Below are 25,831 nucleotides of genomic sequence, written 5' to 3' on the forward strand. Positions count from 1 at the left end.
TCTCAGGGAAAAACAAAGAAAGTCTGGTGCTTTAGAAAGTAAAGTGAATAAAGTGCTTTGTCTCTTTCTTTTGTCCTGAAACCTTTTCTAAAAGTTCAGAATCTGGAGGACTAAACTAGATTACTATTTTAAGGCCTATTCCAAGGACTTCAGAAACCTTCCAGCAGACCCTTAGAGATTGTTGGAAAAGCAAAGAGTTAGGTGTTTTAAACAAGATTTTTTTTTTTTTAACGTTTGCTAAAATTTATCTGAAACTCTTACTATGAAAAATTCAGAGCAGCAACCTTATTCAGCGCTCTGAAAGATAATTTTCTGAAATGGTTGGAGGTTCATTTAGAGCTATCAAATGTTGAGGGATTTGGATTTAATTTCTTTTTTGTTTTCATTTAGTAAGATTTCTTTCCAAAGAGGTCAGCAGGACTTTTCTGAAGGGATTTAATTAAAGTTAGCAAGTAATTTTGTGTTCTGCAGCGTGTTACATATTGTGAAAAGGTTATGGATTCACCCAATGCAGTGCATCAACAGTGTAAAGGTGATAGGTGAAATTCTTCTTGTTGCAAGTGCTGAGATATAATCATTTAAAAGGTCAGTTGCGCTCAAGAAGAGCATTTATTTAAGTAGCAACTTGTTTTGGGATATGCTGCATTTTTAAAGGTTAAAATAGTTTCTCGCTGACCAGTGTGATCAGCAAGAAGCAATTTTTTTGTTTATTTTAAAAAATGTCTTCATATTACTTCACCTTGTAGAATATTTATTAGCATCCTGTGTAACACATAATTGATTTGAAAGCCCAAACTACCACGATTTTTCACAGAATTTCTAAAATTTGGTACACAGATTTAAGATTTAGAATTTGTTTGTATTACTAGGTGCATTGCTATGGTAGTAAAGGTGTAATAATTCTAAAATGTAAAAACAGGAGATGAGACTTATCCCAGTGTAGAGTGTGTTACTTTGTATATAAATAGTTTTTCTGATAGGACATGCCAATTGTCTACAGTGAGGGGAAAGATTGATCTTTTTATTTTTATGGAGTGATTTGGGAGTGAAATAGATTATGTAGGTCTGATAGACAAAAGTAAATTGTATTTTGAATAACCATGTGGAAGACTATAAAATCAGAGAGGATTCTTAGGGAGATTAAAATAGTTTAGTAGTTTAAAACTATTATTTAAATGATTATTTAATTCTTACTATATTTATGTAGAGAAGTTCATATGCAATGAAAATTATGTTGTGTCTTTAGAGGATTTTTTTCCCTTTTCTCTAGAAAAATTTTAAATTGGCATTAAATTTCTTTAAGTTTCTGTGTTGCTTTCACTCACATTGCTCAATAATCCGTAGACATGGAGGAGGAAAGAGGTCTTTTGTAACCGCTTTTTGCTGAATAAGACACTGCGGTCACTCTTCCCCTTGATCTTAAAGATTTCCAGTACAGAGCATCATTTTGTTCAAAAAAAAATTTTAAATGCTTTTGTTGAACCATTTTCATGTAGATATTATACTATCCCTGAAAGCAAAACTATTTTCATGAGATGGTATTGATTGCTTATATCCACTGAACATTGCACATTCCAGAGTAAATTACGTGAGCAGGAAAAAGAAAGGGGAAGAAAGTGTACATAAGGAATTAACAGTTAAAAATGAATGACTTACATTTGTTTCAGGATAATTTTTACTCAAATAAAGTCACCCTCCTTAATTTGCCTTGCTTTCCATTTGAAAGAGTGCAAAATCTATTTCCTGGGCAATTTTGCACAGCACAGATATTAATACTTTGGGGTTTAATTGTATCCTGTGTTTAAATACACTGTGGGTGAAACCCTAGACCTCTGCTTAATTGCTGTGAGAAAATAGCCTGATTTCTCTGAGATTAGGCACACGCTTATGTATACTTTGACCCACGAGTGCCTCCTTCAGAATTAATCTTCTAAGGTAGTGGGATTTGCTTTTGTACGTGCAGTAGACCCATTCATGACAAACGGTGCCTAATAAACCAACTTCACCCTCCAGACCTCTCTTTTGCTGTCAGAGTTTTTCTTCAGCTATTCATTTCACACATCCCTTGTCCAGTTGCTTATTAGCAAATAAACTTTAAAGCTGGCAATAGGAATAAATTTAATGATTTGTCTTAATTAGAGCGGCTTAAAGTTTAAATATTATGCTGCAGAACTGGAAATGTGAAAAATTTACATTTAATTGTTAGGCAGAAATATTCTGAACCAGATTCAAATATGCTGGATGTTAGAAGTTTCTTCATATTTATTTTTAAAATTTCCTCCGTGCTATCCTTCAGCTGAACTATCTATTCCATAAAAGCATTTTTCCCTCTGTCATCTGTGTTAGGATTGTTTCTATAAGATGTTACAAAAAGTTCTGGTTTTCAAATATTTATATTAGTCAAAGTTAGCCCTGTTTATACTTTTTGGCAATACAACTTTTTCCTTAAAAATGGAGTACTTCAGTTTAACTAAACAAAATGTGTTGAAATGGATGGTCTTATAAACTTAAGTACACTTGGCAACAGAAAGGACTCAGGCTCAAACCAGAAAACACTGGCTCAAGTGAGTAGCTCCTACTCATACAAATATCTCATTAACTTCAAAGCAACAATTTGTGTGAACTGGAGTTTTCAAAGTTTGGCACTAAAGCACCAATCCTGACTGCAAACACTGAGACAGATGTAGAAGTTTTCATTTTATTAATGTCATTAAAATCAGGAATTGGTATTGTTAGTATTCTTTTATGAGTTTTTAGTGCTTGCAGGAGCATGTCCTAAAATTAGAAGATAGAGACATTTGTTTCATTTTTCAGCCAGCTTTAGTCAAAATCATCTTTTTGTGTTTTCCTGGATCTGTAAAGGAGTTCTCTGTTTTTGCATTAGAAATAAGAAATCCAGTACCCACACATTATATTTTTAAGAGTTTAGCTGCAAAGATTTTGACTCAACCTTATAAAATCAGTAATTTATAGTAGTGGAAATAACAATGTAGCAAGAGAAGAAAATCCCAGATGAGCTGATACTTTTAATTAAATAACTGGATGGAAAATTATATGAATAAAATATTATTTAACTTCTCTAAGTTTATATTTGTCCAAACAGACTTTTTGCTAATTATCAGTTAGTTTATTTTTGTCTGTTAGTTGTCTGTCATTACCTAAATAAGTGATCAGAAACAGACTGAAATGCAAGGTTGTGGGGGTTTTTTGTTTTGCTTTGTGTGGTTTTTTCGGTAGTGGCTTTTTTTTTTTTTTTTTTTTTTTTGTGGTAAACCCTCTAGCTATTGTTACGGCAATGGTCCTTGATTGGCTGATACTGAACTCCACGGTCAGGACTCTCATGAGGGAAATGCAGTCTTCATTAAACAAGCCTTTTAACAGCAAGCCAAGCTTGATTAAAATCATATACAGATGAAATAATTTCTTTACAATTCCTTTGTAGTTTTGTGCATTCACAATAACTCTTTAGGCTTAATAATACTTGGGAGACAGCTGGGTTACTTCTTAACATTCTGCTGTTACTTCCAATTATTGTTCAGAAATCAAAATACATAGTATAGTTTCTGTTCAAATAACTCCAAGTATATTAATGTGGTATACAAATGTGAAATGGGTTGGGCAAAAGTAAATATTAGAGGAGACAAGGAATTATAGCTTGCTGTCTTATATGGAATTCCTCTGATAAAACCTGAGGAGGCAGAACTTTAAAAACAAAGAGAAAACTTTCTGTGAGTTTTGTTACTGTTACTCTAATCAAACTGTGATAGTTTGAGGCAACCCTAAATTGGTTTGTATTGTAAAATGGAGCCACCACTTTGCTTAATTTGTATTTGAACATTTATTGAGAGTTTACACTTCCAAAATTTAGACTCACAATGTAAAAAAAAGCAAACTTAACTAAAAGCTTAAGAAAATAGGAATTTTCCCCGGCATCTAGTCAGAGGGAAAATATTGTTGGTAATGCTGAACAAAAGAAAACAAAACAACTCTCTTAAATCTATTGTTTAATTTTATTAGCCGGAGTCCAATTAAGTAACCATAATCCTGTTGATCTTTATTACTGATGTGCATTCCTTCCATAGCGTAAATCTCTGTAGGAGAGAGCTTAGGACTTCATGGATGGCAGGGACCCGTTGCAAATGACAATTCACTACTAAACAAAGCAAGAAAACAACTCAATCAAAGGTCAAATTCCTTTCTGTGGGTGATGACATAAGGATGATAAGAGGAAAGCCTTTTTCTTTCCTTCCTTCTTTTAATGCATCCCTTCCTCAGTAAATGCAAGTCTTTAAACTCCCCCTAATCAGCAGGACCTCCAAAGTGGGTCTATCCTACCCTGCCAGCTAACAAGGGAATCTGGGACATTAGCCACTAGTTGTCTCAACTGGTAGGATGAGTTGGTACAAAGCTCTTTTTTTCAAGTACTTGTAATATTTGACCTGCTTTTTCATTCCCAACTCACGCCCACACATTTTTCTTCACCTTACCAGCTGTTTGCTTCTGTGTGCTGTTCCAGTGACACAACCAAAATGCTTAGGCACGAAAAGCATCATTCTGTGCCATCCTCCCAGAAGAAGGAGCTTGTCCTTAAGACTTGCAAGATTGTGTCCATACCCGTCACCAGATTGCACATTTGAGCGTGCAGCGTGCCTGTGCATTTGCAAGACAAGTCCTCATGTTTTCTCTTTGGTAATCCAGATACAGAACTGTTTCTACATTTCTACAGGGTCTGCCCTCTGTACTCACTCCCACAGCCTGGCTACCCCTGTCTGAAGTAGAGTAGGGATGTAGCCTATACTCCTCTGATTGCAGGAGTTTGTATGCAGTTGTCGGTTCTGGATACCTGTGTGATTCCTGTGAGAAAGGAATCAAAGACTTGAATCACGTACGTTTCTGTGCAATTTTCAGTGGGATCAGAAATAATGCTGTGCTAATACATAAACTCTTGTGAATCCCCAGAGACTGTGCTGAAGTCATGAACAACCAGTGACAAGTCACAGCATGTGGAGAGCAAGTTACGAATCACTGCAGTCCTGCTGTTCAGTATTTCACATATTCTTTCTTCTTTTCTCCCTCCTTTAAAAAATACAGACATGGATTTGCATCTGCTAAGCCTATCTAATCTATACACTGCCACAGTATATGAATGCTATTTCACAGGCACTGCTGTTTGTTTACAGCCAAAGCAATCTTCTGCTGCAACATTCAATATAAAGAAACAAGTAAAATATCAAGATTGAAATGGCAATATTTTGGCAGCTTCTTAGATACCAGAAATCAGATAACATTGCTAACGCCAATGGAGCTGCACCAATTCATATTTTTTTCTAAGTCTGACTTAAAGGTTTAAGGACTGATGCTTTCTGTTGTCTTCTCTACAAAATATTTTTGTGTATTTCACGTCATGTTTGGGCATCCAACAAACTGTATTAATTTGGAAAGATTAAAAAAGAAAAGATAGGCCAAGATAGGTATCAATAGATAGGAAGATACCAGGAGATGAAAGTAATACGATGTTTTCAAATAATTAATATTCCTGTTGTGGTTCTAACTGAAAACCAAAGAGCAGAATATAGAGCATTCAAATATAGCCCTGGTTTAGATGGACATTCAGTTTACCAAAAAATATTAACAGCTACACTTTAGAGTCATAACCCAAGATTTGTATCATTAAATTGAAAACTGCCATACTACAGAAAACAAAGAGAGGGTTGCGCATCTGGAAGTAGGGAGCAGAAAAAGATTATATAAAAATAGTCATCTAGCTGTTCAGTGTTCAGGGAATTTCCATATCTGGTATTTTCTTTTAAGTCTTGAACCCATTTATTTTACTTTATTTCTAAATTTTCATGTTTTCCCTAGATGTCTAACTTATTAGAGCTAAAATCACTACCAGTACTTAATTTTACCCAAGGAATAACTTTTCTGAGGAAGCAGTCTTCTTTTGATTTGCCTATATTATCTAGTAGATTACTGTTTATACACCTAAACCTTTGTACTGTTCTTTCCTTGCCACTTAGGCATTAATGGATGCATAAACACTGCCAATCCAAGACAGTATTGTTCATAACACCTTTCCAGCTCTGTGGTTTAAGTGATGACTGTACCTGTGTTCTAATCCCTCCATACATACTCTTTCGTTCATTGTCTTTTTAGGTTCTTAGTTTCATGCTTCAGAAGTATCATGATCTTTCATCAGCCTACAATAGCAAGCTTCTTCCTCAACAATAGCCTCTGATATGAAGGTAGATTGTAAATTGTCAGGCACTCTTAGACAAAGAATGCATTGGGAAAGGAGTTCTGAATAGGACTGTACTCTCATGGTCTTTCAATAAAAAAAAATCTCTAAATTCACTATCAGATTTCAGTAAATTAAGGTCATCAAATCTAATTGAGAAACTGTACAATTCAGCTTGCTTTTAATCACACTTCAATCTGCCATCAGCTGGGCTTATCAAAACTTACATATGTGATATTTACAAAAAAAAAAAATTCTTTTTCTGTGTACAGCATGTCAAATCCTAATATAATTTCATCCCACAGCTAAAGTTTTAATTGAGTTGGCATCTGTTTGCTCATCTGTGAAACATGTCCATCTCTCAGTAATATTGTTACAACTTCTATTTGTGTATTGATAGAAAAATATGAGAGGGATTTATTTACTATACTTTTTGTGGTAGGTCATCTCAGCAGCTCATCATTATCTCAAACAAGATAGGTCAGAGAATGCTGCCATTTTAAGGGCAGAACTGTTAAAAAATGTTAATTTCTTATGAAATTACTTTATTCCAGAAAAAAATAAACTTGGAAGCTATTTGAAATTCCTTCAAATCTTCTTCATTCCATCATGTAATGTCTCTTATAGTTTAATTTATACAGATACCATAATGTCTTTAATAGTATCTGCTTTTATTATACAGTACTGACAGTCTGCATGTCACTTAAGTGAACAAGGTCTAGTACTAACATTTCTGAGAAAAAATAATAATGAAGTCTCTTTAACGACACATTTTTCTTTATTATAATAAGATCCAACTTTAAACCTGACATTTACAAGTTCCTTTTTCTACTTAGGGTGAGTGACTCTTTCCTGCTTTTTTATCAAATGAACCAAAATTTTCCTAGTCTCCTTTTCCTTTTCTTCATTTTCCACTCTTCAGCATTACTAAACTCAGACTGTAGAGACCATATCCTGCTTTAAACCTCCTTCAGTTATTTATCCATGATGCACAGAGGTCTTAAATTAGAGTCATAACTTTTTTTTTACTGGATAGTGGCAAAGTAGCCCCATACATTTATAGGTCTCACTACTTTAAAACTTGAACAGTGCTAACAAGCAAACTCCACTATGCAGACAATGTGTTGCCTAGTACTTTGGAAAAAAAATACAAATTTGGCAGATGAGAATATTGACAAAGCTCATTTCCAGTTATGTAGACTTTGATAAATATCCTTATAACTCTTAACATCCATTTATTTTAACTGCTCTATTATTTCCAACTTCATTTTCATTACAAAAGTTTATCTATATAACATTTTTAAAGTTCAAGTTTATAATTATATATGTACTTGAGATCTAAATAAAAAGCATAAGAAGATTTGAAGTACTTTTGAGAGGCAAACTTGAAGAGCTGTGATTATTTATCTGTGACATCTTAATTCTTGAAAAGTAGGAGTATCAAATTCCCTGTTGAAAATAAATGCATTGAAACAACTTGTAATTGCATGCCTGTTTTGTCTGCATTTGGATAAAACATTAGCTTCTGCTGGTTTTCCTCCAAGACTGATAAATTCAAATCAAATGCCATCCTGACCAAACAGCATTCAAATGAACATAAAAGCAAAAGAAACAAAGTAAGGCACAGTTTGGCTGTGCTGATTCTTACCATTTGTTTCAAGTTGTTTGCTTACAATTATCATAATTGAAAGGTTAGCAGAAATAATGTGGAAGACAGGGGCAACTGCAAAAGTGATCCATGTCAGAGCAATGTGAATACTAATGCACCTCCTCTCTAGGTGATCAGGAAAAATGTTCTGTTTCCTTGGAATAGTGCAAAGTGCAGCACGGTGATTTGTAAACTACATGCATTAATTTAAAAGAAATACATTATTCAAACAGAACAGCTTATGATAGTCCTTGTCCCCTTTTTACCACCTCTTTTATAGTTAAAAATACGTGTTGTTTCCAGTTATATACTGATAACTGTGGTGTTATAATTTAGGTGATTTATTTATAATGAAGGTCATAAATTGTATGTATTGTCTATACTTGCAAGTATTGCTTCTCATTTGGGTAAGTGGTGTTCCTCTGTGTCCTAAACAAAAGCTTCCAGTGAAGCTAGTGAAGAGTTTGCCTGTATTTTTTAGCTTGTATGTCTGTTTGGACTCCAAAAATTAAAGGTTTACACTCAAATCCAACTTTGTATGGCATGGTGGAGGTGGGCACCCACAACATTTACAGCCACTTGAGTACTCAGTGTTAGTAGACTATTGAATTCTAATTATGGGATAAACAGATTCAGAACTGGTGTTCCAGAGAAGCAACAGGTGAAATTATCTATGACCACAGACCACAAAGTCTCCAGTGTGAGTGAAATGTTTCCATGATTCTCTGGTATGTGGGGAAATGGGCTCATGCTTTTTTCCTCTGCCTATATCCTTTGAGAAGGTATTTCAGCTCTGAGAGGGAATTGGATAAAAGCTCTTGGGGGGATACACATTTTTTTTCTATCAGAGTACATCTTTTTTTATTAAGAACCTAGCAGAATAATTTGCAATAAGAGGCATTACTAGTGTATACCAAAAATCCAAATATAGGATATTGAAGGAAACTGAGAAGGAGAAAGAAATAAACTGGTGACCTATTTAAGCATCAGGATGAGAAGTCTCCTTTAATTCTTATTTCCACATGGTGGAGGGAAAGAGAAACAAGAGAAAATCAGGTAAAGAGTGTGCACATCTAAGCTCTTGCATGGGGAAAGGTAGTTAGATTTCCACTGAGATCTTATCTTGGGTTTGTTTTATGAATGGGTTTGCTACAATTGTCTTGATAAACTCTTAGGAGGATGTTCCACAAACCTCTGTCTTATAATAAAAGTGTAAAGTTTCTTCATAACTACTTCGTGTTAAGGTTTTCCCAGTGATTTCTCCTTGCAACACATCTGGCGTATTGTCTGTTACGGTTAGATTCTAAAATCCTTGGGGTAGCAGTGCACATTATCAGTAAAATGTTTATGTTTAAGGGTACGAATTAAATCCTTTCTTGGCCGATACAGTGAAGTGTACACTCAGACTTCCAGCTACTTTTAATCACTTTCCTTTTAGAACTTTTGCAAGTGGCATCCCCTGTCCCAGCCCCTTTATTAATGGCCAGTTGTAAATGACTTTAGCAAATGGAGCACCATTTGTCACACCATAACAAGTGACGCACTGTACTGTATTTCTAGCCCTACCACTTAATTTAAGCTTTGAGATTTATAGCTTGTCATCATCCTCTCTATCTTTCTGTTCCTTCTTTGTGCCTTCCCAAGTGCTAAAACAGCTTGTTGGGAAAGGGATTTAGAAGTAAAAGCAGACATTTCTACTTTGGCTCAGAGCACTGAAAAACACTCATTCAACTCTTTCACCTGTGTAGTGAATTCTCCTGGTGGATTTTCTTCTTCTCTTTAAATGCTTCTCCACATTTAACTGATATTTGATGAAAATATTCCCCTGTTATACAATTTCTCTCCAAATAATCCCACTGTAATTTCACTGCAGTCACCTGTGTATACAGTGTTTGTTTATTACTTTGAAACACACAGGACAGACAGCAGCCAACTTGTATTGCAAATTAAAAATGTTTATTTAAAATTGAAATGAGTTCTTTCTTCGGTGTGCTACTATGCTCTATGCCATCGGCAAATTTCCCTGGGCTACAAATTTGTAGCCCATTCCTCTGTCTAGGCTATATAGATTTTTATATAGATTACAGGCTCTGTGCATTATTTATATGCTGCCACATGGAAAGTGGCAGACATCCAAGCAGTGACCCCACCAGTTTAAAGTTCCTATGGATCAAACATCTGTTTTGTGTTTGTGTGCATTTGTTTGTTTGCTTGCTTAAGAGCACCAAGCATTGGCCTTGCACATGCTTACCCTGTCTAACAAAGCGGATAGGTTGTTGGGGGTTAGTTTTAATTATAGTAGATTGCAGACTCTTTTATTCTTGTTTTCCTTGTGCTGTTAGCAATCAACTTGCTCATTTCCCTCCAAACTGGTGAGACCACTGGTCTCTTGGCCAACACTACAAAAGCCTAACTGGGCATGAGGGTCCTGCCACAGTGTGCAGATTTAGTACTCCCAAACTGCAAACACTTGGCCTGTTCCTCTACTGCCCAACGTGTTGTGAAGTAGTTTCAATGGTAAAAAGGGAGTGCCAAGTACAAACTCAGTGATACACATACAGAATTTCCAAGCACACCAGCACTGATATTTTGCACTGTTCATGTGCAGCTGTAGCTTATCAGAGGAGGCACAGGTTAGCAAAGGAGGTGTGTTAGCTGTGCTGGGGACAGGGCAAAGCCAGACAAGTTCACAGCCCACATTGCAGCCTTTCTGTAGCAGTTGTGTCACCACGTCTGTTTTCTGCGCTGAAAGAATGCTGAAACCATTCCAGTGCTTCTTTCCCAAATCCTTGCAGCTACAAGCCAAAGAAGGGGCTTATCATGTGAAAATGGTATGAGAAGCTTGCAGAAATTCCATATAAATAATGTCATATGACTGAAGCTTTTCAGAACAAAAGAGCTAAAGATCAAGAAAATTGTTTTAGCTAGAATTCTGGTTGCACATGTCTACCTTAGAGGAGCCAGGAGTGCAGGCAGGATCTGTCTGCTCATAAAGTGGGAATTCAACTAAGAATAGAACTGGAAAGCAATTCATTGACCTGCTGGTCTCCAATGTAGTCTTCAGGATAATTTCCAAGGAGTCCACTAAATTTATGGGGATTAAGAAGGCACAGAATTAATGAACAAAATGAATCAAATTCAGGTCTAGAAAAAGGAGGTAAATTTTTATTAAATTTTATGAAGCTGCACCTGTTCACATAGCTTTGAATTCTAACACAGTAAATCACCTGTATACTCCTACATTAATCCATTATTTTCTACAGCATAGTCACAAACACTTTTCTCTTCTGATGCAGTTCCATTACTTTATTTTGAATGTGATCCCTTTGTATAGGCTGGCCAAAATCACGTTTGTTTGTTTTCCTAGTGCTGTATCACATTGCAAGCCCTTATTTAATTTGCTGTTCACTACTAGTCCTCAGTCTTTTTTTTCTTAGTGCTTTCCAAACACTATCTTCCTTCCATTGTATATTTGTGTTTGAGATTATTTCCCTTAAGTATTTGAATTTTGAGTTTTCATTACTGAGGATTGTTTTGTCTTGTTTTTCAGATCTGTTCCCCAGCTCTCCTAAATCCTCTCAGTCTCTGTCATTTAAATAAAGTTTCATTAAGTAAATAATGTGCAACTAAGTTGCATTCCCCCACCCTCCCTTTTAAATTCATTTGTAAGTAAGAAAGGGGAAGATTCAAACAGGTTCTCATGGAAAAAAAAGGGGAAAATGTTACAAATGGAATTAACACCAGTGGTCACAGTATTTTACTGGGTACCTCTAATTCCCCATGTGCATATGAATGTCAAAAGTTAGCATTATACTTTCATATATCCTCTGACATATAATATATATTGAAATAAATATCTAGTCTCTCTTGGCTGGAATATACCACAATAATAAGAATATTTTGTCTTTTGAACCTGCACTTTTTTTTGTAATGTTCAGTAACACATAGAGCAATATGATAGTATTGTTGCCATTCCACAAAACAATGCCAGCTTCCTGCCTCTTTTCAGGACAGAGCCGTGTATTTTAGTTAGTGACTGTATTAATTGTGCACCAGGTTAGAATGAAGCTTCAATGGCATCATGATGTTTCTTTAAGCAGTGTTTTTTCAATTTCAGATAGAATTCTAAGAGCATAATCTAAGAGATTCCCTCTGGACCTGCCTCCGTACACAAACACACTTTAATAAGTGAGACCTCTGATGGGGTCATCAAGACCAAAAGGAACAACAACAAAAAAAAATCTTCAGTGCTGCTCTTATTTAGTTAGTGACCCAACCTTACCCTTTAAATATAGTAGGATCAACATACTGGGCCATGACCTCCAAGAGCTGTCATGTCACTTTTACTCTGCTTTTCTTTTAAATTGTTATGTAAGTTGGGGAACTCAGCTGCAATGTGTGCTGTATCATATATCTAGATTTATTTCTCTGGATTATGGGAAATATCTGTGGAGAGTGTGTGTTTAATTATTCGCAGATTTATATTGGTATTTTAGGACTGAAATGGCAAAACGGAAAAATAAAAGTGTCACCAGTAAACTTTTAACAACTCAAAGTGGTCACCTTAGTAGTATATTCAGTAGTTCTGTTGAAATCCTTAGACATTCTTTGTTACTGCTCTTCCAAACCATCTCAGGTTGGTTCATGCATGGACAAGTCTTTCCCTTAATCCTGTTACAAGAATAATTGTAACAGGATTGCCAAAGTCTTTTTCCCCAAGAAGAATCATGTGTCTCCAACATCTTCCCCTGTGCTCTCTAGTTTTTTTTTATTTGCATCTTAATCTGTTTCATTATTTATTTCAGGCAGGAAAGTAACTTTGGTTTTGTGCCAGGGATGTGTTCTGCGTGTTGCTGGGATTTTTTTACGCTGGTCCGGGGTTCAAACACAAAGGCAAAATGCTTCTTTTTGTATCCTTAATCCCCTCAAATTCCTGGGTCTCCGCTCACCTAGCAATTAACTTGATCATATCCAGACATAAATATGCCACAAACAAAACATTATGTGATTGTTTGATGTAGTTATAGTTCATGATGGAAACAATTTCTTCTTTACTAAATCTGCAAAGGTAACTTCTGAGCTAAAAGTTCATGATTGTCCCATCTTGCTTCAGAATGGCTACATATTAATTTTTATTTCACTGATATACAGTTGCAAATGGCAAGAACAGCATTTGGTAGCATGAGCAATATTTCAGTTGTTGTTTTAATGTTGACTGACTTTTCAAGCATAAAGGCAGAATTCCAGATATGGAATAATATATTTCAATTCTTTTTTTTCTTTCAAAGTGACACTTGGGTGTAGACATTTATTCTTTTATTTTATCGACACATGCCATGGGGTTGAAAACATAAAAATTGCTCTCTAACCAAAGCCAAGCACCTGAATAGAAACAAAGCATGGTGTATAAATTTTCCCAAGTATGCTTAATTTTTAACAATACGTAGTAGTAGTAATAATAATAATAATAATTCTAAGACAACATTAAGGCTGCTATTCTGACACTATGGCCACTGTCACAGGCCTGGTACACATTAGGAAAGCACACTGTGACACAAAATATATCTGAAGGAATGGGAGAGAATGACCCAACCTAAATACACAGTAAGAGTGCAGGACCACCTGCATTTTATTTCCAGGAAAGGCAGCAGGACCTACCAGAAGAACATTTTATTTAAAAATTTTCCCCCAATATCTTTCTCAAACAAAACCCAAATACAAGGTAAGAGAAGACAGTAATTACCTCCATTATATAACACAGAATCCTAAGGAAACATTGCTTTCTGTGCTGAAAAAGGAAGGGCAACAGACCAAAGTAGAGCCAGAGCATGCTGTGTGATGATTTGTAGCATTGCATGGGAGTGGTGATGTCTGCTGCTTTCCACAATGGATGTGAAAGGCCAAGTGACATTTGCATCTCATAAAATAAACCAAATCAGGCACAAATGTAGCTTTGAAAGTTCTCAGTTTGATTTTATAACAATATGGTATTTCATCAGTTTTTGCATAGGAACCTTTTGATTCTTTAAACTGGAAGTCATCATCTCAGACCTCAGTGAAAGACTGTGATTCAAAGTTTAGGGCATATAATTTCTTCCTTAGCAAAAAGTAAGTTTTTATTTTCTCTCATATCTAGGTTTTCCCATATAGTTTGGAGTAATTTCTATTGCAAAATTTGTCCTCTTCTGCTTTTTGCAGAATATTTTTTTTTGCAATACTTTTAAAAACATTTTCTTTTTTTAAACGCCATGAAAATTTGCATAAAGTGTAGTAAGAATGGTTAGCTATTTTACTGGAAATAAAATTATGGCTATGATTTTTTTTTTTATATATAAAGAATAAATCACCTTCAAATTTAGAAGCAAGATTGATATATGCTGTATTTATCCTGCCTTTGGTAGTGAGAAGGTCTAGTTCTGTTTTTCACAATGTTTTGTCATCAGTAGATCCTCAAACCTCTTCAAGAATGCCCATGGACTGTCTTGTCTCCAACTCTTATTCCCTGTCTAGGAAAGAAGGACAATAAATACAGTACTTAAAATTTAGAATAAAATGTACTTTTATCTTAATTTCACTGGAATAATTACAAATATAGATTCCCAACAGTGTCTGCCAGCAGTGGGAAGCCAGGTCCTGATTATGCCTGCCTGCAGGTATTGACAGCAGTCAGGAGCCAGGTTTTGGCTCTGCCTGCCGGGAGGCATTTGATAACAACTGGAGGCAGCTTCTGCTAGTTGGCACAGGCAGCAGTCCTGCACCTCACCACTGGTCTACAGCCTGTTGAGTTATGCTGGATCAGATTAACCTCCAGAGGTCCTTTCCAGTACTGTTTTCTAAAATAGGATGATAGAACTTGCAATAAATTTCAGGGATGTCAACAGGATTTTAGAAGAGTCTTTGTTTTGGAAGATGCTAATGAGCTCTGCTGATAGATTATCCTGCTAGAGTGAAGAGAATTAATCTATTTTGTCAACTGGAGTCTTTTTAGAAAACTTGTATAAAATTCAGATCACTGCAAATTATCCTCCACCAGTACCCTGAGAAAGGACTCTTAGCTGTTGTGTAAGAGCCTCTCAAAATGACTACACAAAAGTCTATCCATGCCCACCTCCATCATAAAATAAAATGCTGCACCAGATCACTGGTGATGTGATGGCTCACAAAGGCCTATTCAGTAACTCAACAACTGGAATTAACTTCAAAGTCAATCAGAGCTGAAGTGTGAGAGGATGGCAGGGGAATGCAGGTGCTCCAGCTCTGCTCCCTGTTCCATCTGCTTTAGGGCTTGTCGTGGAGCCGTGAACCCAAGGGGTGGCAGGAGGACGGCTTGAACTGAGTAAAAGGTAATGCATGTCCTACTCTGATAAAAGGCATGTTTGCACTCAGTGTCCTGAAACATGAATATGAATCCAAGGAGGTTTTAATTCTCATTACTGTATATTGGGCTGTAAAGTACAGATATCCTTGGTCGAGGGTACAGTGTTGGTTTTTCCTTTTCTGAATGATGATCAGTAACAATTTTCCCCCCAGTTATCAGCCCCTTCTTTTCCAGATGCACATGTTCTGCAAAAGCTGACACAGTTGAGGACTAAAGGCTCTGCTCTAGTTTCAAGACAGCTAATAAGCCTGATTCTTCAGAATATGGCCAGAGAATAATAAAAAAAAATGTTTCAAATTTCCAAAGTTTGTTTCCAGCTCTTATAGTTCATTAGTGGTATCTCTGTCTTAAAAGGCACCGAAGGGTCAGGATTTGTTATAGAGATTATGTGGCTCTCAGCAGTTGAAAATAACTATAATCCGGTACTTCGTGAGTTATGAGTCCGAAATATTGTCTTCTAATAGTGGCAAGTAACAGACAACAGGTTTTATATAATCGTATTTCAAAATGAGAGGATAATAAACAGCAGTATTTGAAAGCAGGAATTATGAGGCAAGATGGGCTACTACTCTTTTGCAGGAAGTTGGTGAAACAGTTTCCAATGATGAGGTTTGTTGGCAATAGCTCCCGGTACCCCTGACTAGGCCGGATAGACAGCATCTCTTATTGCAAGGTAGAAGCCATAAATGGCAGGAAGAATTCCATTCTGTAATAATTCTGTACCTCAGTCAAACCCAAAAGTATAAAACCGAGGCTGTGATATTGCAATAATGCTTTACTTTTCTGACAGCTTGGACTAAAGAATGCTGCTACACGGTATAAAATTGTATCTACACCTCTCATAAAAATAGTCAGCCATTTATAAACTCCTGTCTTAATAAGGTTGTGCAATTTTAGGGATCAAACTACAAAACTAGAGCTCCCCGAAGATTTGTATGGATAAGAGATTTGCCAGATTTTTGGAGCTCTGAACGCGTCAAGATAAAAGGGAACACTGATTGCAAGAAAACATTTTTTTTCAAATTTGAGACTGGCAATATAATTTTAATGTAATTTATTTTAGAATAGCAACTACTAATTCACAGTGTTTTAATTTCGTATTTCCAAATAAAATTTGTTGTTCTTGAGTTAAACTTCATTTTCCAATGAAAATAGCAGAAGTTTATGTTTTAAGATTTTTAAATTATCATTTTTTTGTTAAAGTAATCTGTATTTATTTGTTATATATTTATTTTATATGTTTCAACTATTAAGATTTCAATTTTCATTGTTTCCCTTAAGAATTAATTTTGTCTTGTTTGAAATTCTTACACCTTAATTACTAGGAAGTACTTTGCAATAGTTTTATGAAATAAGATCCAGTTGTCTGGAATACATAACAGATTCTGAGTAGTTGAATGTACACTTGCATCTTGAAAATAGGGTAAGGTTACAAGACTGACACTAAGGAGATATGTAGTCATTAACTACTTCCAGTCCTTAATTACTGCAACTGCTATAATGTTTGATCCTCTCTAAAGCTTAGGAAGAGTAAAAGAAATAATTTGTTTGCACTGGCTGTGAGCAGGTTGCAGGTCACAGATGAAGGCAGGTTATGGACTAAATCAATCTTGTTCTTTCTGGGGTTAGTATACATATTGAGTTATTTCCAGGGCCATGATTTCTGCCCAGCCATCAGTTTCACACAGGCTTTAGAGAATATGGTAGTGAGAATAAAACTACAAATCTGTCAAATTTTAGTCTTTAGAAGTTGAGACTCATTTAATTGTTTCGAAAAATCCAGTCCTAAGTTGTCTTATTCCTTCAAAAAGACATTCCCAGAGTTCTTCAATTAAGTATTAAAATTTCATTCTTTCCTTCCTTGCAAATTTTCTTCTTCTATCAGCAGTTGCCTACATAGTCTGAAAGCACATCAGATAAGATTAAACTAATATACCACTATTGGCTGTAACTGTCTTGGGAGACTTATGATGCTTAATGATGATGATGTGAATTACAAAGATTTGTAGTAACTGAGTTAAAAGTCTGTTATTTGAAAATTGACAAGAAGTTTCGAGGAGATTTTGGTGTCTTTCCTTTTTATCCATTGTGGTTGAGTTCAAGACAATCCTTGAGGGCATTTGCTTTCACATGAATAAAATAATCATTAAGTGTTTTGAAAGCAGTAGAAATCAAAGGCAGTTAAGTTCCACAAATATAACAAGTATTTATCTTGCTGAGTTCAGAAAAGGAGCAGATGGAATGTATTTCCAGGGATGGAATGTATTTCCAGTATTATTAAGCATTACAACTTGTTTAAAAGCTCCTGAATTTGCAGTGCAGTGTACCTGAATCACAGATTGTATATTATTCCCCAGTCTCATTAGAGCTTTCAAGGAGAAAGCCATCTTTACTTCTACAAGCTACTAGTGTGTCTGCCAATGCAATTTATGGTGCAGGAGTGACCATTAACTCCTACTCCTTTAAAACATATTTTCTCTTTGAGACCTTGACAACTTAGACATAGGACAAAAGTGTAGTTTATTGACTTCTGATTGAAGAAGATGGAAAAGTAGTCTACTAAAAAAAAAAAAAAAAAAGAAAGTAACAAAAATAAAGCTTGAATTATGTATACTGTAAGGTAATAAACAAGATGTCCTAACTACTAAATCCTCTCATGAGCATATATTGTTATTTATTACTTGTATTACACTGGATAAGTTAAAGAAGGAGTAGGGCCGTGTTCTGCTCAGTGCTGTATTGACAGAACAAAAGCATATTTGTCTGACAGAATTTACCAAACCCATTTGCATTAAAGCATTTATTCACAATCCTAACTCTGTCACATATTTAAAACATTAGTCACAGCAGTCACCTATAATTACCTATCAAAATGAATATGTAGCTCCCCTCTCAAAGCAGCATTTGCTTTCCATTGCTGCCCACAGCCCCTCAGCAGGATGGAGGCAGCAGTGTCCTGTCCTTGCACGGTACCAGCACTGGCATGGCAGGAGGCAAGAACAGCCAAATGGGTGACTGGGCATCCCAGAGCAGAGAGGCAAGGAGAGAAAGTGCAGCCTTCCTTCCAGATCAGTTCCCTCTTGTCTAGGTCCCTGTGACAGGAATGAAGCCTTGCTTGGTCCAACACTCATTCCTCATGCAACACTTACTCATGGCAATGGTCCTGCTCATTCCAGTTTGACAGATTGCTGCCAGCACACCATTTAGTTATAAATATTTGCAGTATCTGGCTTTATTCATGACTAAATAAGTTCAGTCATGAAATAATGCAATTGATACTTAAAGGGACACTAATTTTAACAGTATATTTTCCATTTTAAGTATTTTTACTGCTGTCAGTGGGAGTAAGTTTAGATCTTGTTTCAGCTCCAGACCAGAGAACATGACTTCATTGCTGAGTTGCAGCCACTAACATGTGGTTGTGGGGATATTTACAGCATGTAGTGGTATTTCTAAAGGCAAGTATAGAAAGAAATAGGCATAGAAAAAAAATGTAGAATGCACAATTTAAGAAAGATGTGAAGCCTGAAATGCTTCGTTTTCTGTTCTGCTTTCACTGGAAAGGGCTTAATTGTGCTTTCAATCACATTGCATGGCCTTCCTGTGTTTCTTTGTTCCACAGCATAAGACTGTTCAGGCTTTTTCATAGAAGAGTAAAAAAAATTCCTTGTCTTGCAAACAGTCTGAAATTGATACAGGATGAGATGGTGAATACAGCTGGTCTAATACTTGTATTATGACTTTGCTGTCTCTTCAAATTCTTTACATTGTGAATTTCTAGTGAAATGTTGATGCAGATTCCAAGGAAATGTTGTTCAAAAACCTGGGATCTATGCATAGGAAATGACATCTTATTCTCTTTTCTCGTTTAAAACAGTCAGAGATTTGGCAACCTTGGTAAAAATGTCAAATAAAAAATTGAAACTATTTAAAATGAAAAGTTTAATCAAAGCTTTGAAATGAACCAATAGGAAAGTCAGAATCTTTTTACTTTACTACTGTTACATTGCATCTCAAAAGTACAAATTAAATGTCAAATAAGAATTGATTTTCCCATCTTGGACCGACAGCTACTTAATTTCTTTGATATTAAATATGGTATTAAAGTAATAGGAAACCCACAAAAGCTCCTTAAATTTCACAGAGATTTCTTTTTCTATTTGTTTTGCTTTTTCCATTCTTTATAAGCAGTAAATGTGAAACCACAAATCCCACAAATCATGAAAGATCCATACAGATCTTAAATATTGAAGGTCCTGTTCCTGTGTCCCAACTCAAGGGCACATAGGGAAAACATTCCTAACTTTACTTGCAAAATGGCTGAGCAATTGCTGCTGAGGAAAGAGATCTTGGAATTACAAAAGCTAGCTGGAGAAATAAAAAAAGGCAACCCAATAAATTAGCCAAAAAACTAAAAAAACCCTAAAAACTAAACTCAAAACTAAAACCATAGCTCACTGCTCGGTCGTGAGCAAAAACTATTAAGAGAGAAAGAGAAACAATCATTATTTCATTGAGTCTATGGTGCTCTCACAAACCAGATATTTTAGAAACCTTCCTTCCCAACCTCCTTCTCTCCCCTTTTTTTGTAACTGCACTTAGAATCCAAGAAGTTACAGAGAAAGGGAGATAGGATGATCAGAGGTGTGGAACTGTTTTCTGTACAAAGAATAACTAGATGCTTTTCAGTCTGGGATAGATGACTGATGAGGGATATAATAAAACTCCATAAAATCAGAATAGCATGGAGAAGGTGATTAGGGAACAATTATTCACTGTCTCTCATAATACAAGAAAAATAGGCTTCAGATTATATTGTCAGATAGCACATTAAAATCAAACAATACATAATAATAGATAATAGCAGCTAAAAAATTCTGGGGGGCTGTAGATAATAGAATTCACATGGATTCATAAAGCAATTAGACAAATTCATGAAATCCACTAAGAACTGACTCAGAATATGTGACTGCAGATGACTGAGAGATGGAATATAATAGTAGGGAGGCAGCAATAGATGCCTGTCTTATTGTTATACTCTTTTCTAAGCATCTTTTACTGAGCGCTGGATTACAGTGACTTTTAGTCTGAATAAGTAATACTATTTTTACATATTCGATTGTTCTTCCAGAAAATACAGCCATGCTGGAATCCTCTTGGTAGGATTTTCCTTTTCTCTTTATGTTAAAGATGTAGAATACACAGAAGTTCACTGGAAGCCACTGTGATGATGCTCAATGCACCTGAAATCAGTCCCCAAGGTGTCTTTTAAAGGGATTCCTTACACAGCTGCACTAGAAATTGGTCACTTGGTCTTTTATTCTTGACAGAATAAAATTGTTGGCCACCTCAGTTATGCTGTGTTTATCATTTTATTACAATAGCAAATGAGATACAGATTACCCAAGTTAAGGAAGAAAGAGAAAAAACAGAATCCAAAGAAAATAAGTGTTTTCTTTCCTCTGTTAGGTACCATCTGTGCAGGGTTTTGACATCCAGTGATGTTGCATTGCAGCTGCCCCCAAACACAGCTTGTGTCAGAGAAGTATCAGAGGTATCAGGGGGTGGGTTTTTTTCAAATAGTATAGATTCCCTTTCACTATTCTTACAAGTGCTTTTCTGGTCAGCTGATTCAGGCATCCAACATCTTACAACTGAAAGGCAAAGCTGAAGTAGCTGTTGAAGTTGTTGAACTTACCCTTAGGATTTAGAAGTTTGATTGGTGCCTTTCTCAAGTTGGTGCCTCACTAAAATACCATGTTATCCCAAAAGCTGGTGTTGTGTTACTGCTGCAGTACTCTCCCCTCATGTTGGTTTTGCCCTTAATGTACATCATGTATATGCACAGATAGTTCTTTTCCCACTCCCACATTTTGCTTCATGTTTTTGTAATACTCCATCTGTATTTCTTCAAATAGTTATGATGATACAATATAATAACGATCCCCTATTCTTCCTCTTCCTTTTACAATGCTTCACAGAGTAGTAAAGGGAATTTACTTACTGGCTTGAGAAACAGGTCCAAAAGCTATATGAGATTTTTCAGTGTCTGAAATGATATACAAAGTGCAGAAGATGAAGGTTCTTCGAATTACAAAGAAATATAGCAGTTATGCATTCTTTTGCCTATAAAATATACTATGCCTGTCTTTGGAGACCAGAAAAACCTGAAGTTTGTAAGCCTTTTGCCTCATTGGTAAATAGAAATAAATAAACTAAGCAAAGCACCCCACAAGAGTCTATTCCATCATTCCTAAATCCACTTTCTCTTCAAATAGGCAGGTATTTGCTCCATATACTCTGTCAGGCTAAACATACTGCACTCTAAAAAAGTCAAAGGTACTGTTCATACTCCGAATATAGTGTAATGCCTGAAACACAAATTGAGGGGGAAAACGCAGTCCAAATTTTGCTGACTCTTTTGGATAGATATATATTCTATGACATGCACAGCAGCACAATTTCAACAATCTTTCAATATAACTATGAGAAAGATTCAGGGCAACAAGCCCTGTTCAGTTTGGTGTCCCAGTGGTAGCCTCATGGTCCCCATAAAGCATCCTTCCTCCTGACACGTGGTGAAGGAATCAAAACTTCTCTGTGTCTCACCAGCTGCCCACTGCTCTTTCAATTTCTTGTCGCCTTCATGAGCTATTCCTTATTCAAAGGTATAAGACCAAAATGGAACATTTCAGGACCAAAGAAATAAACATTTCTTGTATTGCCCCTCACACTATGTGGTATGCCACTTGGATGTAGTTGATCATTTGGATTCATACCTTTGTATCTTTTTAACTCACTGCCTCATGCACATTTTTTAAACTCTGGCCAACTTTGTTGCAACTTGTTATGTCTCATCACGTTTTCTTGCAATTCATCACTCTAACTTCCAGCAGCCTAATCGGATGCCATGTAACTGAATTTAACACAACAGAATGTATAAAAAATATTTTTTTTTCAAAATGTTTTCGTCTGCCAGCATGTTAGGTACTGAGCCATGAATCTGTGCATAATGGGGAAATAGAAGCTGTATGCCCAGCAAAGTACGTCTGCTGTTTGTGAATTAATAAGCAGATCTCGCCAAAGTAAAACAGTATTTCAATTTACAAACATTTGCTGTAGCTATTGGCACGCCATTGCTTCATATTCCTGCTATTCATAGATCTTTAAGCCCGTGTCTCCCTCCCTTCTTACCCATGGCCAAAGGCACAATTCAAACATGTCTTTTCTGAAGGACAGTCTCAATTTGCCTTTATTTCTATGAACTTCAATTTTTTGGGGTTTTTTTCTTGTTTCTGATACTGCTTGACTAAAATTTAGAGGTAATTCCTGTTTCAAAGGAATCAATTAAGTGAAGTGTACAGATCAGCTCTACTTAATTTTTTAACTAAACACCCCAAGCTTTGGTGCAAGTCTTGAGGTACTTAAATTATTGTTGTAGCTGTCCATTTCATTTTGTAATGGATTTTTCTTAAAACAGTGTATGATGGAAGAACTGCTCTTCACATTTTAGGAGAGGAGACAAAAGTACAGAGAGGCTTATGTCCAAGTAAAGATTATACATAAACTGTGTGTCACAGGATAGAAAATAACCTAATGTTCTGAATAGTTACACCGTTCCTAGAACACCTTTTCATCCTATCTTAACTCTAATTTTCTTCTACACTCCTATATGATCAGTTTATTCTCTGAAACTGTTTGCAGCATCAGAAGATAAATACAGAGCAATTGCCTATTTGAGGGAAATCAACAATATCAGACTTAGAAGGACAAAAATTAAAACCAAACTGAAATATGAGGAGCCCACAAAAGGAAAGGGACAGGCATCTGTTGGAAACTTAAATGACAGAAGAGGCGAATTAAATAAAAGCCAGTGCACTTGAAATTTTGTAGAAACTTGAATTTGATGGAATAAGATAGGGAAGCAAGTAGAAAATACCAGAGATGATGAGTTCAAGGCAGTAGGTTGGTTTCAAGAGCTGCCCTTAAGTTTGTGGGGAGAGGGATTAAAGAAACTGGGATGGGGGAGAGTGGACAGAGAAAAGCAGATTTCCCTAGACAGAATGAGATAAAGTTGTAGACATATTTTAGCTGCAATAATGAGTTGGGATTTTGGAGCTACTCTCTCTTAAAAACAAATTTTAAGAACCTGGAGGGTTTGAAAAAGAGGAACAGTTGAATACAACTTCAAATCTAAGTGGTGCTAACAACATTACCTATAAAAATGTAAAGTGAGAGATTCTCAGCAAATATAAAGCTAGTCTTTACAACCATTAAATGCCACATATGTTAATACTGATGAGAATTATCCCATGTTTGCCAGGTTTACATATATTGCCTCCTTAATACAAAAATACAAACAATGAAGTGACTGTATATGTGTGCAGCTGTAGATGACTAGTGTCTGCTATTCCTGTTTTATCTTCTATCCAGCTTTAAAATTAGAGTCTCAAGCACAAAAAATAATGCTCTGTGCCCTTGTGCCTGCTAAAACACATTTACTTCCAGCAAGAAACAATAGGAAAGCTCCATGTGGCACTTTGATTACACACAGAACCCAAATCACTAAAGAAACACATCACAAATAAGTATTTGTAAAGGTTTGTCAGCTCCAGTGAAGTTATGCTTTTCCAGACTCTGCTTTTTTCCATGCACCTCTGCAATTACTCACTTCACAGAAAAAGGATGATGCCGCTAAAATGATGAAACCTTAATATAACCTTTTCAGCAAGTGATAAAATATATTGATTGCTGACTGCTGAAGGACATCATTAAATAGTTCAGTGTTTGATTTTCTTTTTCTTTCTTTCTTTCTTTCTTTCTTTCTTTCTCTCTCTCTCTCTTTCTCTCTTTCTCTCCTTCTTTCTTTCTCTCCTTCTTTCTTTCTCTCTCTCTTTCTTTCTCTCTTTCTCTCTTTCTTTTTTCCTTTTTTCTTATTTATTATTTGGTTGCCTGGCAGGCATGTCTGTACTGACTGACCCTTCCAGTTCAACTATTAAAGAATTTATCTCTCTGAGGAGGCCTGATGTAAACATGATAATCTGTTTGGCGGCCCTTATGATGTCCCATGAATAAAACATACGACAGCACAGTTTGAGCTGAAGAGCTTACTATCTGTTACCAAAGAGAGTGTTTGGAAGCTCCCTGATGGCTCAGCCATTCTGAATCCCAAAGGTTGTCTACTTTATACTCTGGCTAGCCCACTCAGACTACTCACAGAAGGTGTAGTTAACTATTTTTCCCTGCCAGCATCCAATTTTTGAATGGTTTATTTAAAAAAGAGCTGGTGCAAGAGACTGGGGATTTCACTTGCATATCTGTCTGTGGTGAGAAAGAAATGAAGGATTTTCATCAAGACAAGAAAGTGCTTCATGGGGGGAGGGGAGAGAGAGAGAACTGAATTTCTTTAAAGAAGATCCTAATTCCTCATAGTGGAGTGTTAAAATAGCCACTTGATCTTACATGAAACTACAAGTGAAAGTATGGCAGTTCAACTCATAAAATGTGTTCCTCAAATGCATTGTATTTGTGAACTGCTTTAAATAAGTGAACCTTTTCTTTTGACTACCTGTTGAAAACAAGGAACTCTGATTCATGGTTCTTCCCACAAGGCTGAGAATCACTTCTTGGCAAGTTGAAGAGGTAAAACCTGTTCCTAGTTCTTAAGGTGGATAAAGTCAGCGTGGAATTGTTTAATGTGACCTTTCCAGCAGAATAGTGCTGTTGTTTTTCTGTTTTCAAGTTTGTTTTTAAAGCCTAGTCATTAAAAAATGCTTATGACACTTTTTTCCCCTGGAAATCTCTCCCTTTATGCAGAAGCTTTGGCCATTAATCCTTTAATTATGTTCCTGCATATATTTAATTTTTGATCTTCTGTACTAGGAATCATAAAATGCACATTTTATATAAAGGTTGGTTTATACTACTGCCTTACAGCTGCTATTGGCCAAACAACTTTCCAGGGACTGTCTCTTGTCCATCAACAGTTCTCTTTTCAGCAGAAAATAGTACACTCAGCAGAGAACTTTTTACCCTGTAGATTCCCTTTTTTGTGTTAGTTGTTATCAGATGCCACTTTTTCTTTCACAGTAGTAATATCTGCACAAAATTCAAGAATAAATGGGTTAAATAGATAAGGTTGGAGGGTTTTTTTAGTAAATTCAAGATGTGCAAGTGAAAATTTATTTCAATAATCAATGCAACACAGTAACTGAATATCAAGGAAATATCTAGATTAAAATAAAATTAATGCCTGACTAAATTTGGGGTTTGTCACCTTCCTGATGAGTCTAATTTATTATATGAGATATTTCTGTTAATATTAAAATTGGACAGTTAGAACTGTTCAATTAGTATTTTAGAAGTAAAAACTTCTAGATTTTGATTTTAGGAACATGTTAATATAGAAAAGCTGTAACCTCAAAGCTTTCAGAGGTAATTATTTTTAATAAAAATATAAACAAAAATGACATGCAAGGGGTTGATTCACCTTTATGGTTTTTGGAGTTTTTTCACTCCCCCTTCATTTGGGTCATGGATGTTTAGAATGTTCATTCCATATTTATTT

The 25,831-nt window shown here is 35.8% G+C and overlaps 1 protein-coding gene across 1 annotated transcript in view; it reads left to right on the forward strand.

Moving 5' to 3' along the window:
• The window catches only part of ADGRL2 (adhesion G protein-coupled receptor L2), a 386,817-nt gene that overhangs the window by 142,741 nt on the left and 218,245 nt on the right, over positions 1 to 25,831 (forward strand). The gene's annotated exons all lie outside the window — the stretch shown is intronic.

Source organism: Corvus cornix, chromosome 8 (assembly GCF_000738735.6).
Source record: "Corvus cornix cornix isolate S_Up_H32 chromosome 8, ASM73873v5, whole genome shotgun sequence".
Taxonomy (NCBI): Eukaryota; Metazoa; Chordata; class Aves; order Passeriformes; family Corvidae; genus Corvus; species Corvus cornix.